Raw genomic sequence first — 13,549 nt, forward strand, 5'->3', positions numbered from 1 at the left:
ATAACACGGGCGATGATTAGCCCCGGCGAGTGGCAGAGGAAGGTCACATGTCCAAGTATGGCTTCCTGTTACTCTCTCCCGCTCGCAGATGGCGGTGATTAGGGCGAGCAGGACTGTGTGTGACAGCGGAGATGGATCAGGGACAGAGGAGGAGATAAATAAAGCGGGCTGTCTGCGTGCTGATCCTGTCAGCAAACCCACAACAAGCGATCTATCAGCATAGAGAGAGGGAGAAACACAGAGGGAAGTGAAGATAAATGCGGAGGGAGAGAAAGTCAGAGAGACTGGTGGGTGGAGGAGAAGGAGGAGGAACGGCAGGAAAAACCACTAGAAAAGAAAGAAAATCACAAATGAGATCTCAATTCTCTCTACTAGACTGTGATGAGATTAAATGCAGAAATGATGAAAGGTACTTTTTCCTAGATATTTTGACATTAGTTCATTCATTTTCTTCGGCTTAGTCCCTTTATTAATTAGGAGTTGCCACAGCGGAATGAACCGCCAACTTATCCAGCATATTTTTTACACAGCGGATGCCCTTCCAGTCGCCCACAACCCAACACTAGGAAACGCCGATAAACTCTTGCATTCACACACGTACACTATGGCCAATTTAGCTTATTCAAATAACATATAGCACATGTCTTTGGACTTGTGGGAGAAACCGGAGCACCGGAGAAAACCCACGGGAATAACATGCAGAAAACATGCAAACTCCACACAGAAATGGAAACTGACCCAGCTGGGGTTCAAACCAATGATGTTCTCGCTGTAAGGCGATTGTGCTGCCCACTGCGCCGATATTTAGGCATTTATATATATATATATATATATATATATATATATATATATATATATATATATATATATATATATATATATATATWTATATATATATATATATATATATATATATATATATATATATATATATATATATATATATATATATATATATATATATGTTATTGCTTATTTTGGCAACACAGTGGCGAAATAGGTAGTGCTGCCACCTCACAGCAAGGAGGTTGCTGGGTTGCTGGTTCGAACCTTGGCTCAGTTGGCATTTTTGATGCAGTTTTAGGTCAGTAGCTATGTTTCGATCATCCTATTTTTATGTGCATTTTGGAACATGAACAATGATTATGCAAATAACAAGATGTGCATCTATTATGAAAAGTGCATAAAAAATGTGCACAACTGAGTAGGATAAACTTGTAGCACAATCGCCTCATAGCAAAAAGGTCGCTGGTTCGAAATATTGTTTCGGTCATTCTAAATGTCCTCAGCAAATGTCCATTAGCAAAGTAGTTCTGTATTATTACCTCCAAAAATTCTCTTATGCTTATTTATTAAATTACGCATAATTGTATTTTGTTAACATCTAACCCTGTAAAAACAGTAATTATAATGAGAATTATTTACATATTTTTTAATTACCAATTCGATTGTATTTTATTAATATCTATCCCTACCCCAACCCTCATGGTAATGTAAAAATATGAATTATTATTGTACAGGATCACAAAAATGTTGCTATATTGATGTAGGTATCCACAGCTGTATCTCATTTGCCAAAACAAACTTTAATCTGTTTGGTGTGCTTTAACATACAGTTTTTTGCCCGGATGCGATCTAATGCAAAATATTTGTCTTTCCTTGGTGCTAGATGTTTGCTGTCGGCTTGATGTGTCCTGGCTCTAAGGCACAGGTAATTTATTATATAAGAAAAAAAGGTACACAGTGGCTTTTCATGCCTCAAAAAAAAATCCTACTTTTGATATTTGGTGGCTGTTTATCAGAACGGTTTTATTCACTTTGACTCACTAGATGGACACTGTGCTTTATTTGCAAATGTTTTTGCACCATTTAAGTTTCTAAAGTCTAATTGGGATATTTGGATGGAAACATACACTCTTAGAAATAAAGTACGCAAGCTGTCACTGGGGTGGCACCTTTTCAAAAAGGTACAAATTTGTACGTAAAAGGTCCACATTAATACTTCAAGGGTACATATTAGTACCTAAAAAGTACAAAAGTGTTCATTTTAATTTTTTTTAGGTACTAATATATACTATTGAGGTACCAATATGAACCCTTTAAGTACAAACGTGTACCTTTTCAAAAGGTACCTACCACCCCAGTGACAGCTTGCTTACCTCTATTTCTAAAAGTGTAGTGATTGGCAATTGTCTCCCAACTAAAGCATCTTTTACACTGGTCACAGATCATCAGGTAGTCCTTGTTGAACCCAGCTGATAAATAAAACATGCAGCTTCTGTGAAATACAGATTGCCGCAGACCTGTAGACTTTTGTGCATCCTTAGCAGAACTATCAGTACTCAGTGGAGTGTTACTGAATGAGTGCTCTAACGTCTTTTAGCCACAAGCTTTAGCCATAAACACTTTAAAGCTATTTCATTGATTCATGACTATTAGGTCTGGGAAATCACTGCTTGACACTTTAAGTATAGGAGGACTGAACTTACTCATTTAGCATTTGTAGATGTCGATGCTGACATTTCCCTTCATTCCTGCCTTCATGCTCATGACAGGGCCTGTCAAAGTCTCCATCTCTAAAACTTTTGTTTCATATCAAGTTGTTACAAGTCTTCTGGGAATATATATGACTCATTCTAGAATTGTGGGTCCATTTTAGACATTTTCTGTTCATTTTCCTTAACTGGAATGATAAAGAACAAATGAATAATTTGCAGTAAACTAAATACATGATAAACGTAAATAATGCAATATGTTTTAATGTGACAAGGGGCATTAGATTCTGTTACTATTTTTTTAAATTGTTGATCCCCCCCAGAGGAGCTGGAGGAAGTGTCTGAGAAGAGGGAAGTCTGGGGATTTCCATCATATTATTGTTTTTAAAACGTGGGTTAGGGTTAGGAACTAAACTGTGTAGGGTTGCGGCCCTCCAGGAACTGAGTATGACACCCCTGGTTTAGGCCATTCTATTTAAGTCAGTAATGTAATGCAATGTAATGTAATGTGTACTTCTATGGTTTTGTATACACCCAAAACGCTTTACAATCTTGAGGGGGGTCTCTCCACACCACCACCAGTGTGCAGCATCCACTTGTATAATGCAATGACAACCACAAGACGACAGCGCCTGTGCGCACCAGCTATTGGTGGAGTGGAAAGACATTGATAGAGCCAATTCTGTGGATAAGGATGATTGGGAGGCCATGATCATAAGGGCCGATTCAGGGGCTTTAGCCAGGACACCGGGGTAGCCCTACACTTTACAAGAAGTACCATGGCATTTTTTATGACCACAGAGTGTCAGGACCTCGATTTAATGTCTCATCCGAAAGACGTGTAGTGGACATGTGTAATGTAATCAATGTTGTACATCCGAGGGAACGAGACAAAGGGAACTTAGCAAGTGATGAGCATTAAAAATTGGACTGGGATGCAGCCAATCTAACAGAGTTGACCAAAATCCAGGAACAGACACAACATTTTTATTTTATTACTGAATGGCAAATAATACAAAAATAGATGTTTCATGTATATGTTTATTTAATTCACTGGAATAAAGACATTAAAATATGAAAATTAGACGTAACTATTTGATGATTTGAAGCTGAATGTATGGTTCAGGTGGGAGAGACAGTCAGAAACAGGGGTAATATTTAAGTTAATATTTCCAAAATAAAATTCCCCCAATTACATAAAGACATGGTTTTTAGAGATCACTTGATAAGATTTGCTTTATTATTGAAAACAGTTTCATCAAAGTTGTTTTTCATTGGTGAAAAATGCATCTTTAAGGTTTATATGGTGTACCTGCAATTTTAGAATCAGCCATATATTCCTCTGCCTCCCGAGTCGCACTGTACAGACAGCTTATAAGTGTCATCATTATGGGAATCGGGCTTAACTGGTAGTGACGAATAATGCTGTATTCCATTAAGTCACAGCTGGGAATTATTTTACAAGTGGACTCCATTCCAGTGCAGTTAAAAAATTAAGACGGATGTGTCTAATAATAGCAATACCAGTTGATCAAAATGTGGATTTTTTTAAGTGATAGTTCATGCATATAATGCAGAAGCACCATATCTACAGATTAAAGTTGGATAGTGATATTTGCATCACTGCAGTAGGTTTATTTGGACATATTTGAACAGAAATGCTAATCTGTTGATGCTGCCAGTTAGAATAATACATCATGAAAGTCTTTTAGTTTTTTTTTTTTCTCTAAGAAATTCTGCTTGGAAAATCTAAATATGCAATAAAACATTTGAGCTGGCTAAAAATGTTTCTCAAATTCTGTCCTGCAGTAAGTTAGTGGATCAATCTTGCTCTGTAGTTGGAGGGGAAGAAGATTGAAAAAATGGGAGAGCAAAGAGAAACCTCCGGCCATGAAGAAGACTGAAAGAGAATAGAGATTAAATGTAGAGGATATTTATATCTCATATTTGGAGTTAGTCTGAGCTCAGGGGACACCGACTGGAGAGAAGAAATCTGGAGAAAACAGTAAAAGAGAATAGCGGGGGGGGGATGGGGCACAAACGTATATAACACAATGCATTTTAGTGCAAGATAACATTATTAGACATGGGTCATGAAAAATTAAATATTTAAAAAAGCATGTACACAAAGAAGCAGTGTTCAGGTTTCAGTCATAGCTAGTGAAGGTTAATTCCGTCCTCATTTTGTATGCATAATCTGTTCCTGCTCTAAAATGGAGAGCAGCGCTCCTCTGCAACTTTCGTTTGATGATGGAAAGTAATAGAACTCTGCAGACTCAATTGGTCCATTCATCATTCAACAAAACAACGTGTGCAGATTTTCCCCCACCCAACCAATGTCAGCTACAGCTCAGTCAATGGGAGTTAGATTGGTATTCACTCACGGATGTTATCTTATCAGTAACCTTGAATGTGGAATCAATTTGTTTTGTGCGGGCAGGGCTGGTGAATATTTATGCCAGGTTTGGAGCGCAGCAATTGGCTCCATATTATCTCCGTTACCTGCACCAAACGGGAATGTCAATGATGTACTCCAAATAAAACGTCCTCCTTGTAAACAATAGCCTTATCTCTGTGTTTTTCATGGTCGATTGTGAAGTCGGGGGCCATGTCGGCTTGATACAGCTGACACAGCGACCGAAGCGTGATATATGCTGTTATTTCAAACAAATGACAAATGCTCTTATTGTGAAGCATTTTATCAGCATGTATTAGATAAAAAGCAGGGGAAGGTAATTAGCGGTCAAACGGATAATACAATTAGATTTTCAATTTTATGTGTTAATTGTTATTCCATATGAACGAAAAGGGGATCTTTTTTTTTTACTTACAGCAAGGAGATTAAATAGAAAACAAACAGAGACTTCTTGTCTCGGAGACGCCCAATACCTCAATTACTCATAGACATCAGTGGGATTACATTGGTGGTAAATGGAGGCTTTCCAGTCAAATGAAATATCATATTTACATTTTTTTTTTCTTGCTAGGAATGAAATGAAATTAAAAAGTCAGGCAGAATGACTGGTTTCTTTCAAGACAGATTTACATTTACTAATTTAGGAGACAATTTTATTCAAAGTGATTTACAAATGAGGAAAAAAAAGAAGCACTTCAAATCACCAATAGCAACAATACATAGACACACAATTGCACAATGTTTTCCAGAGACATAGAGTGCTTATGAGAAAGTGTCTGTTGCATCTGGAAAAGAGGGTGTCTTTTATTCTGTGTTCACACCAGACGCGGCACGCGCAGATAAATCGAGGTATTCCAGCCTAATCTCACGAGGAAATTTAAGTATTTTATGTTTTGTCAGTTAAGTGGTTCATTCGTACGAATTCGTACGAGTTCAGTCGTATGAAAATGTAAGATTTTAAAAAGGAGGCGTGGCACCCAACCCCAACCCTAACCCCAACCGTCATTGGGTGATGATGAGCAAATGATACTAAATTGTACGAATTAGATCATACAAATTCATACGAATTAGCCACTAAATCAAAAAGTTACGAATTGCCGCGGGGTGTCTGTGTGCCTGATGACTCTAGCTTCGTTGCTAAATGGCTAACATGGATTTTATTGAGAGAATAGCTTTGTTTATGTGCTTAAGGAAGGCTGATAAACAGCGTTAATTTGTTTGGAGCCGAGTCCACAAGATCCATTTAGAGGTGCACCCAACTATGAATTCATCAACTCTTCCAGAAAATGTACCTGGATGATGGAGGCTTTTAGCGGTGCTTCAGACTGAGCCGAGCCCATTTTAATAGGCTGTTGTCTGGTGTTAGCAAGAGGATTTTCCCCCTGGACACCAACAACAGGCGCTACGTCATAATCACAACCCTACAAGAGAAAGCTACTGATTGGTTAACACAGCACGAATGTCCGCGCCACCTCATTCATTGTTGATATAATCAACAATCCAGTGGATGCCTCCATTTCCTTTGCCACAGCCATATCACCCTGCAGCTCAAGACCGGTTACTCACTGAAGCTAACCAGGACTGAGTACTGGTCAGTACCTGAATGGAAGACCACATGGAAAAACTAGGTTGCTGTTGTAAGTGGTGTTAGCTCCAGCAGGGGGTGCTCAATCTGTGGTCTGTGTGAGTCCTAATGCCCCAGTAAAAGGGGACGCTATACTGTCAGTGAGTGCCATCTTTCAAATGAGACATCCTGACTCTCTGAGGTCATTAAAAATCCCATGGCACTTCTCGTAAAGAGTAGGGATGTAATTTTGGTGCCTTTGCCAAATTCCCCCCATTGGCCCATACCCATGGCCTCCCAATCATCCCCATCCACTGGTGTGTGGTGAGTGCACTGGCACTAGGGGCACTCAGTCACTAGTGTGCCTCTTAAGTCAAAGGGACTTCCACAGCTCCTGCTATCTAGCCTCCATTAACCAAAAAGAACAATAGTCTTCTTTGTTTCTGCCTTTATTTTTCCTCGGGAATTTCTGGCAAGCACTTAAGAAATATTAATACTTAAAAGAAGCAGCTCGTCTCCTGAGCTTTGCAAGAGCGACCTTTGAGCAATGCACTGTTCCTCCGTGATGCATGCGGTCATCTTTCCCCCTATGTGTGTGCGCGTATCACATTTGGCTAGCGTTTTGTCACCTGCTCGTAAATGTCTAGTAGCAGATTGAAGTCAGTGTAGCAGAATGGCGTGTGCATTTGTTTCGGTCCAACCTGGGTGAGATCATTACCTGAGGCGCTCCGCTACCTCCTTCACCTCTCTCTCTCCTGCAGGTTGCTGTAATGCAGCAGATGGCTTCCCTCCACCGCTGAACGTTTCAACAGAACGCCTCACAGCATCCCTCTCCGTCCCGCTCTCCCTCTCGCTCTTCGCCTCGCTCTCGCTCTCCCTCCATTTGCCCCCTGTCCCCGCAGTCAGAAATGGACAGCGTCCAGACCACTGCAGACCAGCACAGCGCCCTCTCTCCCTTGCTTTGGAAGACAGATTTCAACAAAAACACGGGATGGAAATACCATTTGATTGCAGCTCGTGCACTTTGATGGAGTGATGTTTCGCATGCTAAAGATAATTAAGACAGTCTGTGGATTACATCTTCAGTGTTGTGCGTAATTCATCCATATTTGTCCTTCAGTGCAGCATTCAACTATAAATCCCATCTCATATGCTCCAGAAGTTGACAAAGACGTAGAGTTTTGTAGAAATAGTAAAGCTCGCCTCAGTATTGGTCTTGGACCGTGGTGAGCCTCGGAAAAGAAATGTGTTTGAGTTGAGCGCAGGGGACTTTTGGCATGGCGGTCTGTATGAATTGTCCTGTGGTGCGCATGCAAACCGAGGCACTAAGCTCACGGCCTTGTCCAAACACTTCTCTCACTCTCTCTGGCTCTTAATATTTATCCCTCGCTCCATCATTATCTCTATCTCTCGTTTCTGATGAATCGCACGAGTGTTCTCTATATCACACGTTTGTGGTTGAAAAGGTTCCAGGGCTTTGTTGCATTATAGAGATGGATCTGTTGAACTTTTCCTAAGTTGAGGATTTCAAGATTGCTGGCATGGCGCAAAGACCTGCTCACGTCTGATTTATACTGCTGGGTTTTTCTTGCACAATCTCATAAATACTTATCACCAGACAGAGGAGAAATTAAGCCGACTGCTTTTTGGCTGCGGTGGTGTCTGCAGCGTTTTAGTCTAATAGAAAACCAAACACTGTTTGGCGTGTGGATGAGGATGTTGTGTTGTCGGCGCTATGGGAAATGGCTGCGTATCAGAACCGCATGTTGGACTAACAGCTTTGTTACAGGAAGTGCATCAGAAATGCTTTTAGAAGTGATGCCTGCATGTAGTGTGGCAACTCAACACCTTCTCCTAGAGAGAAGGTTAACAGCTTTGCTTCAAGACCTGAGCTATCTACTCAATTTGGACTAAATATTTAGGTATACAATGAAAAAAAAAAAGTGGACAGAATGACTAAGCTAAATGACAAATATTTGAGCATCCATGTGGAGCAAATTTTGCCATCGGATTTATGGATATTCTGATTTTTGTAACCATACTTTGTACATAGATAAATTCTAAAATATATAATTGTCATAATATAGATGTTAAGATGTTACAAATTAGTTACAACATGAAATTTGTAAATAATATATATATATATATATATATATATATATATATATATATATATATATATATATATATATATATATATATATATATATATATATATAGACATATATATAGTTAAAACATAAAATCAGTAAATAATACACAACCAATTTTCCTTGCATTTATCATCAGTGTTTTAGAGATTTTGAGTAGGGTATAAACGGTGGTCTGAGCCAGCACTAAGTGGGTGGGACTTAAGCTCCAAGTGGGCTGTAAACTGAAGTTTTTATTCATTTAATGTCTTGGACATGAGTCCAGTATTAATCTTTGAATATTGACTACACCTAACCCAACCTCACAGTAACCTGTTGTTTTATTAATGTCTACACCTACCTCAACCTCACGATAATCTGTTATGTTTTATTAATGTCTACACCTACCCCAACCCTAAACCCAATCTCACAGTAACCTGTTGTTTTATTGACGTCTACACCTACCCCAACCCTAAACCCAATCTCACAGTAACCTGTTGTTTTATTGATGTCTACACCTACCCCAATCCTAAACCCAACCTCACAGTAACCTGTTTTATTGACGTCTACACCTACCCCAATCCTAAATCCAACCTCACACTGCTACCAAGTCATGTTTGCTGTAACTTCAGCAGCCCTAGGAACTTGAACAAAAGTGCCAATTTCATTGGTCAACCATTTTTTAACATGTCAACTACCGGAGTTTGGGGTGTTATTTTTAAAATTGTTTTCACAGCTGCCGTTTAGCGCGCTGGTGTGCATGTTCACAACGGCATCCTTTGTTTTGTCACAAGGTGTTAAATGTTGGTGATAAAGTAGATCAAAAATTATCCAAATGGGCCTTTAGAGTGCTGTTAGCTGAGCAACATGCTAACGAAAACCAATGCAAAAACTTGGTAACACTTTAATGCCTCCGTTCTCCAACCTCCAACGCTTAGACTGCAGCTCTGCAGTTTGGCCAGAGGAGAAATGGTCATACCCGGCAGATCCTGGTTTCTCTTGAGGTTTTTGTACATCACTTCGATCAATTGGTGAAGTTTGTCCCTTGCCACTGACACCACTGGCTTGCTTGGTTTGGGACTTGTGGAGCTGTGCATCGATAGATTTGCTTTTCAGTGTTTGGACCTTCAGCAATGAAAACTAAACCACACTGAACTTATTTAAACCGAACTTCTACTCTGAAAACTGGACTGACTTCTTCGATACAATCTACATTGTAAAAGCACTATAGAACTAAATAAACCTGTTGAGATACATACTGTACAGCATCTCCATATTATTTTCTTTAGGGGAGTCACAGAAATGCAATAGTCAGTACTTTATTTTGCTGTTGAAGCAAACTGGAAATCAGTGTAGGCTTTAGTATGCGATGTAGTCTCCGTTGTACTCTGCTAAAGTTTTCTTTTACATTACAAACCCAGATATAGAAAAAAAGTTCATTAGAATCAGCTACAAGTCTTAAAATGCTCTATTTTTTATGATGCGTGAGCTGCTGTTTATAAAGAGTCCATCACAAATCAATCATTTAGCTTCCATTTGAGTCAGGATGCTGTCTAGCTGGATTCACTATGTTTTGAAACTGAGCCTGAACGCGTGTTATTCCTAGTGAAAGCTTGGTAAAATCAATCATAAATCCTTGAGAGTGGCAAATGATGAGTAATAGTATACAAAATGAGCAATGAAAAGACTCACTACGTACGACGTTATGACAGAAGTGGAGAGACAGTGGGAAAGGGAAATAAATTGAAGATTTTAATTGCATTGAACCCCCTCTGCTCTCTCTCTCTCTCTCCATTAGTTGTGTGGTTCCGGTAAAAGCCTGTGGGTGAGTATGACACTGTTAAGCAAACCTCATTACCTTTGTCATCTCTTTCTCATTAATCATGCAGAGCTGTATGAAGCTCACCACAGCATGTGCACACAGCCAAAGTCAATCACTCACACTTGTACACCTCACATATTAATAGGCATCAAATGTCGATAATGTATTGACAGTAATACGGCATCAAGTGATGAGTTAAAATCAGCTTCATACATTCCCTTAACTGCCATATGGTTATCTTCCAACAATCCATCAGAGACTGTTTTCCCCTCTTTCTCTCTGTTTAAAATTGTTGCTAACGCTCTTTCAACAAATACTTTTCCTCCACACCCCCAAAGATAGGACAGCGCATCAGACTATGGCAGCTGGATTAGCTAAAAAAGGCGCAGTACTTGTTGTGGTTGGGTCTGTTTTAGTTTGGATCATGTTCTCACCACAATCAAACTGCTCCATGGTTTATTTGAAAGCTTTTCTTTAAAGAGGTGGTCTCAGTACGCTTTTTTGGTCCGCTTTTGGTGCGCACTTGTGTGTGATTCAGCCAAACTAAATAATGCAGGTGTGAAAATACCCTAAGAATAGCTCAAAACTAGACTAGTCGTCAGACAGATTACACAGACTGTATACTGTTAAAGTCAGAATTATTACCCCCCCCCCCCCCCCCCCCATAATTATAAGCCCCCCTGTTTATTTTTCCCTCAATTTCTGCTTAACAGAGAGATTTTTTTAACACATTTCTAAACATAATAGTTTTAATAACTTTTTTCTAATAACTGGTTTATTTTATCTTTGCTATGATGACAGTAAATAATATTTGACTAGATTTTTTTACAACACTTCTATACAGCTTAAAGTGACATTTAAAGCCTTAACTAGGTTAATTAGGTTAACTAGGCAGGATATGATAACTAGGCAAGTTACTGTATAATGATGGTTTGTTTTGTAGACTATCGGAAAAAAAATATAGCTTAAAAGTACTAATATTTTTGAGCTTAAATTAGTTTTAAAAAAAAAATGCTTTTATTCTAGCCAAAAAATTCAGACTTTCTCCAGTAGAAAAAATACTATCAGACATACTGTGAAAATGTCCTTGCTCTGTTAAACATCATTTGGGAAATATAAAAAAGAAAAAAAAAAAAAACATTTAAAGGGGGGCTAATAATTCTGACTTGTGTGTAGTCATTAATGTCTGTTTATTTGATGACTAGTCTAGTTTTGTCCTATTCTCAGACGTCTATAAGATTTTCAATGACAGCCCAGATTAAGCCTTGTTTTAGCCAAGATGACTATGTTTAGACGTCTATTATCAATCTTTTAAAAACAAAAAAAAAAGCTTGCTGGGTTCAGAGGAAAGGGTGAGCAAGGGTCACATTCAAAGCTTTCTAACACAAATATCCACTAATTTTAAGATCTCATGTTTACTTTATGAAATTGGTAAGCATTTTCCCCCATGTAATTTATTTTAATAGATTTATAATTTGTATTTGAAAGAGTAAACATCATTTCTTCATATTTTCTCTCATTTAATAAATATAGTGATAGAAGCTTTAAATATGCTTTCTTGCTTTGGGATACAACTGACATTTTTCATCAGGATTTCACTCTCCTTTTTCTGTTAATAAATCTGGACTAAAATTGAATGTCTAACGAGTTTTTGTCCTGATCTGAATTATTAATCTGCAACTTATTAGCGAAACGTGTCCTGAAATGACATCTTGATCTCAAGCCAGAAGCTTCCTTTAGTGGTCAGGACAAAACTCTTCACACACACACACAGAGACACAGGCCAGGACGACTGTTTGTACAGGGATTAATAGACCAGAGGTCTCGTACAGCTTAAGGCTGATTATGGAAATAAAGAATGCAGAAGTTCCCACCAAACATTTGTCAAGACCTGAAAGGATCTGTTTTGATCACTTGTTTAATATTCAGACTGCGCTTTTTTTTTTTTTTTAAATCAAAATTTTGGTCAGTTTGGTTTGGCAATGGACTCTTGTCACAAGACTTTTATGATGCGTTTAACAGTCATCATAATCTTAAATACTTGAAAGTTTTTAATATTTAGATTTAAAAAAACAAAAACATGAACGTTTCTATACATTTATGAATGTATTATATTATCTTTGTGTTAAATTACAAAAAACAAACTTCCACTTATGCGAGGTGTTTCTAATGGAGAGTCTATGGTGCGGATAATAAATTTGACATTATTCTCTCCTGGCTGCCATCTTCAGTTTCACTTTTTTTTTTTCTTATTTCTGAAAGTCTTGATAACACCATTGTGGAGCTTTTCTTTTATTATTATTTCGGCAAATAGGATTGTGAAAAAATACTTCTTGTTTACCCAAGTTTACCCCACTAAGACAACTTCTGCTGGGAAAAATGTGAAAAATGCGTCTCTAGAAATATGAACTCAGACTAATGAGTCTTTTTTATCTGTCTCAAAATTCAGAGAACTCAAACATACTGTGAGGAAAAAGTGTCAATTACTTCCAGTCTTGAACACTGACAAAATATTAATTAATACTATTGCCATACTACTATAATATACTGTACTATTACAATCAATAATCAGGTTCACTTCACGAACTGGTCACTCCTGTTTTCACTTTCGAGTTGAGGGCAGCGTGATTGTTGTCTGACTAGAGTGCCAGTTCAGCTTGCTCCGGCCCTATTCATAATACTAATATTAATCAATACATCTTTAAATTTTAGATTTAGTGAAATAAACACTGGATTCTAAAGTTTGACTTATCAAAAATAAAAATCAACTAGTCTCTTAGTGACATCCTTGTTAACGGCGACTTCAGTAATTTTCCATTCTCGTCTGGAGCAGAAAACGAAAGTGAAGGTTTGAATTCATTTACTGCTGTCGCTTCAGATTTTCGATTGTTATTCTTTTCCTTCAACTTTTTTTCCTTCTATATATATTTTTTTTCTAAGTCCATGTGCTGGAAGTCACTGGAAAGAACAGATAAAGTGGCTACTGAAAAAAAGACTGATACCTAGCAGATAAAAGACGTCAGTCCTGCAACACAAGGATCTGCTCAGAGGACACTCGATTCTTATAAATATAAGACCTGGCTTATTTGTCCTGAAGGTTCAGACCGTGCTGTTCCAGGGCTT

At 38.2% G+C, this 13,549-nt stretch overlaps 1 long non-coding RNA gene across 3 annotated transcripts; it reads left to right on the top strand.

The window, feature by feature from the left end:
* Window positions 1-14: 14 nt before the first annotated feature.
* On the top strand, window positions 15-8,478 carry LOC141378652 (uncharacterized). Of its 3 annotated transcripts, none has more exons than XR_012393550.1 (3): window positions 15-409; window positions 1,670-1,711; window positions 7,237-8,478. It is a non-coding gene; the product is annotated as an uncharacterized lncRNA (long non-coding RNA). The 3 variants fall into 3 exon arrangements; XR_012393551.1 differs by lacking the exon at window positions 7,237-8,478 and adding an exon at window positions 4,305-5,317; XR_012393555.1 differs by lacking the exon at window positions 7,237-8,478 and adding an exon at window positions 2,819-4,275.
* The last annotated feature ends 5,071 nt before the right edge of the window (window positions 8,479-13,549 follow it).

The sequence above is a fragment of the Danio rerio genome, chromosome 2 (assembly GCF_049306965.1).
Source record: "Danio rerio strain Tuebingen ecotype United States chromosome 2, GRCz12tu, whole genome shotgun sequence".
In the NCBI taxonomy this organism is placed as follows: domain Eukaryota; kingdom Metazoa; phylum Chordata; class Actinopteri; order Cypriniformes; family Danionidae; genus Danio; species Danio rerio.